This window comes from Tupaia chinensis, unplaced genomic scaffold, assembly GCF_000334495.1.
Source record: "Tupaia chinensis unplaced genomic scaffold, TupChi_1.0 Scaffold149552_1, whole genome shotgun sequence".
Lineage (NCBI taxonomy): Eukaryota > Metazoa > Chordata > Mammalia > Scandentia > Tupaiidae > Tupaia > Tupaia belangeri.
Genome location: NW_006209397.1, coordinates 557,249 through 561,913, shown reverse-complemented (window position 1 = coordinate 561,913; position 4,665 = coordinate 557,249). Strand labels below are relative to the sequence as shown.

General features: G+C 39.1%; 1 pseudogene; it reads left to right on the top strand.

Moving 5' to 3' along the window:
- The first annotated feature begins 4,017 nt into the window (after positions 1-4,017).
- LOC102477333 (choline/ethanolamine kinase-like) overlaps positions 4,018-4,665 on the top strand; it is a 10,637-nt pseudogene continuing 9,989 nt past the window's right edge.

Genomic DNA, 4,665 nt, shown 5'->3' with positions numbered 1-4,665 from the left:
AAATGGGTAAGTATGCAAAGTACTTTGGGTACTCTGACAATAATTGCCTATCTCCAGTCTTGTCACCTTCCTTGAATAAAGCTCCTACATTTAAAATGATGGAATATGATATAGCCAATAGGTGGTTGAAAAAAAATCCTTAAAAAAGAAAGACAATTTGGGTTGAGGATTCCTTTGTATCTTCTGAAATCACAACAGGTGGACCCTCTCTGCTTTTTAGGCACAAAGATGAATTTATGCTATTCTTTTCCTCTCAAATAAAAATGACTAATACAAGTCAATATAAATTACTATGCTATTTGTGTTTGCCAGAGTTTGCACTGTTCATGGATATGACTAATATAAAAAGCATACTGAGGGACCAGCAGTTTGAGTAATGGCTATGTCACTGGACTACCACCGCAGTTCGAGTCCCGGACCCGGTGACTTAAACTCAGGCCGGGTGCGTGTGTGTGCATGCCCACGATCCTGAGAGGAGAGTGGAGATGAAGGGATTGCAGCGTGGCCATCCCTCCTGGGGGGTGATTTCTCACTTTCTGTCTCTATGTCTCTCTCTCTCTCTGTCTGGCAAGCACACACACCCTATAGGAAAAAAAGAAAAATGAAAAAAAAAAAAACTCTCAAAAAAAAAAAAGCATACTGGTTAATAGTTAAAATTCTAACTCTTCTACTTACTAGCTCTGTGACCCTGGAAAGTTACTTAACTTTCTAAGCTTCAGTGTCCTTTCGTGAAGTGAAGATAATATATGATATTATATTTAAAGTATTTTGATGGTGCTAGGCATATAGAAAGTGATAAGTGACTATTAGTGATCATTGCCAAATTATTTAAAATTTAATATGAAATCAATGCCATGGTTTGAATATTTGTCCTTTCCAAACATTGAAATTTACTTGCTATTGAGCTGGCTTTGCAGTCCAACAGTTAACGATTCCATAGTCCAGCAATTGGCATTATGGCTATGTCGTTGGACTCCCCTGTAGTTGACTATGGTTGGAGTCCCGGACCTCATAGCTTAAACTCACGCTGGGCACGTGTGCATGCGTGCCCAAGATATCTAGAGGAAAATGGAGGAGAAAGGATTGTGGTGTGGCCATCTCTCCTGAGGGGTGATTTTTTGCTTTCTGTCTCTCTGTCATCAGTGCATGTGCCCTACAGCAGAAACCTCTCCAAAAAAAAAAAAAAAAATTGGATTCTACATAGCTGACCGCAGTTGAATCTCAGCTCTGGTAGCTTGACAAACACATCAGGTATATACATGTCTGTGTGTGTGTCCTAAATTCTGATAAGATGGAGAACTGGAGGAAAAGGATTATGGTATGACAACATCCCATAGGGGAGAGGTTCTCTCTCTCTCTCTTCCTCTCTCTCTCTCTCTTTCTCTCTCTCTCCTCTTTATCTCTAATTTTCTCTGGTGAACACATGTGCCTTCTTACAAAAACAAAACAAGTAAACAATTACTTTAAAAAAGAAATTTAGTTATTCTAGCAGTATGACAGAGCAGGACCTCTACTCTTCTCATATGAATGGACTGCTGTCATTAATGCAGAAATGTGTTCCTTCTCAGGGGAGTGAATTAATGCCCTCTTGCTGTTTCTCATGCTCTCTTTGCCCTTCCACCATGTGATGACATCTGCCGTATTACTACATAACAAAAAGACACTTGCCAGTTGCTAGCACCTTGATTTCATAATTCTCAGGCTTCAGAACTATGAACCAATAAGTTTCTGTCAATTGCATATTGCCCAGTTTGTGGTATTTTGTTATAGAAGTCACAAAACAGACTAAGAGAGTCATAGATGGCAAAGGATTGTGTAGTGTACACTTAGTACTTAAAGCTATTTGGTATTTTCATAAAGGTTCTGTTTTATTGGTACTGTAGGTAATAATATTGATATTTTGTGACTAAAAAAGATACTGAGAAGTGAAATTATCCAAAGAAACTACAACTTTTATCACAAGGACAATAAAAATCAACTTGGAAACTACAAACTAGTTTATCTTGTCCTTGTCTAATAAGATTCAAGGGCATGCTAAATTGAGAATTGATTAACTAGGTAAGAGAGTAAAATAATCTAAAGAAAAGGACCTTCTCATGAAGAAAGTGACAGTTGGACTTCCCAATGTCAAAACTGAGATCTCTTTCACCTAACAATTATTCACTCTTTTTGGCTGAGAAATGCTTTTGAGATGCAGTAAAAAGTTTCATCATTTTCAGAAAATAAAATGTTACACTGGAAACCTATTAAGTCTGGAGTGCAGATCAAGATGTTGCCTGAAAATATTCCTTCTGCAAACCCTGCAGGGATTTAATCAGTCGCTGCTCTCTTTCTATGAGAGTTGTGGCCAGCAGAAATCCTCATAGTAATGGTCTCAAGCATCTAAAGCTAAGAATAAGACACATACTTCCTAGGGCAGATGGAGCTCTGAAACTCTCTGCTTATCTTGATTTACTAGGGTGAGTTCTGGGACTTTAGTACATGGAATAATTCTCAGAAGTATTCCTATCTATACCCTAATGACAGCAGGAAGTGAGTTTACTATAACAATTGTCAATATGTTTCTGCAAAGCATTAGTATACTTAGAGGTGCTCAACCCTTCGTATGCATACAAATCATCTGAGGAAAACAACTAAAGTGCTGATTCCTGTGCTATATCCCTAAATTTTGTATTTAAATATATTTTGTGAAACTAGACATCAGCATTTTTCACAAGCTGTGGAGAAAATGCAGGTGGTCTATGTAGCACATTTTGAAACAAAAGACAAACAAACATTCCCTATCTTGGTACAAGAGGTTGCAAAAAAATCAGGCCGTCATGTCAGGACAGCAAACTAGAGGTAAGAGAAGTTTGAAAGGCTGTCAAGGTCCTACTGCAATGGTGAAGGCAGTAGAGAAGTACTGCTTAATGCTTAACATCATGTGGGAAGGCTCTGGATTTGGGTCCTGGGTCTACTACAACATGATAGGCATATGTTGACTGGCTGGTTGCAGGGCTGGGGGAAGGATCGTAGCATGACCTTGTCCAATGTGACCACCTCTGTGAAAAAAAATAAACTTTTTTTTGAGAGAGTTTTGCCTTAGGGCATGTGTTCTCATTAGAGAAAGAGAGAGGGAAAGTGAGAAATCATTCCTCAGAGCGGATAGCCACACCAAATCCTTTCTCCTCCTGGGATCTTGGGCATGTATAAACACATGTGCAAAGTGAGTTCCCAGGCACCAAGTTCAGGACCTGAACCATAGTCAATCTTGTGGGAGTCCAGCAACGTAATTGCTCTGCCATCTGCTGGCCTGGAAAGAAAAAAGATTTAAACAAAAATAAAATATTTTTCAAAATCTGGCTCACTTTGCTTAACATCGAGTTCTCTATATTCATCTACTTTGAATCAAAAAACTTTGGCCTCACTGCTTCTTCTTTTTTTTTTTTTTCATTTTTGGAGAGGTTTTTGCTATAGGGTGTGTGTGCTCGCCAGACAGACAGAGAGACAGAAAGTGAGAAATCACCCCCCAGGGGGGATGACCACACCACAATCCCTTCTCCTCCATTCTCCTCTCGGGATCTTAGGCACGCACACACACGCGCCCAGCGTGAGTTTAAGCCGCTGGGTCCGGGACTCAAACTGCGGTCGACTATGTGGGAGTCCAGTGACATAGCCATTACACTAACTGCTGGTCCCAGGCCTCACTGTTTCTTATGGCTGAGTAATATTAATATTTATGGAGGGAGTGTGTGGGAAGTACAAAGGGAGCAAATATTTAACAGAGGAAAGAATTAAAGTTCTCTGTTGAAAAAAGTTATATAATTTATGTTTATAAAATACAAATTTAAAAGAAAAGCAAAATAAAATAAGAGGCTGCCAAACAGAAAAATATGCATGTAAATCATGGAGCTAAGGAGATGAAACATTCACTAAGGAGCCATTTCCTGTCTGGGATTGCAAGGGGATATATATCTATGTACCCATTCACCAATATTTGAGAAAAAGTTGTTACATAATGATCATAATGATTAGGAAATGGGGCAGGGACAGGTAAGAAGTGATAAATAATGGTTAGATAGTCAGTGACAAATCTATCTTTTTAACTCAGTTAGATCTCTCTCCAAATACATGATCTTAATCACTATCTTAGTAGTTGTCAAACTTAAAAGTGTTTAGGAATCACGTAGAAAGCTATTCAAAATGAAGATTCCTAAATTCAACTGTGATCCTGATTCAATAAGGTTGATCAGCCAGCCCCATAGCCCAGTGGTTAAGGCAGCTAGATCTCACATGGATATTTGTGCTTCAAATTCTGGCCTTGGCAGCTTGTAAAACATGCCAGACATGATTGTGTGTGTGCCCCAAATCCCAACAGAATGGAGAAATGGGGAAGGTATTGAAGTTTGAGCATATCCCATTGGGGGGAGGTGCTTTCTCCCTCTATCTGTCTCTGTCTCTCCTCTCACTCTCTGTCTACCTGCCTCTCTGGTGAGCACAAACACCCTCTGGTCATTTAAAAAAAATGGAGTTGAAATGGAGCTTAGAAATGAAGGCACTAAATAAACAATCAGGTTCATTGCTAAAACTTGAGAATACATATATTACTAAAAGGAGGAAGGAGAGAGTGGACATTAGGGAAGAGCTTACCACTTCTGCCAGAAAAGACTCCACCTTTAAGAATAT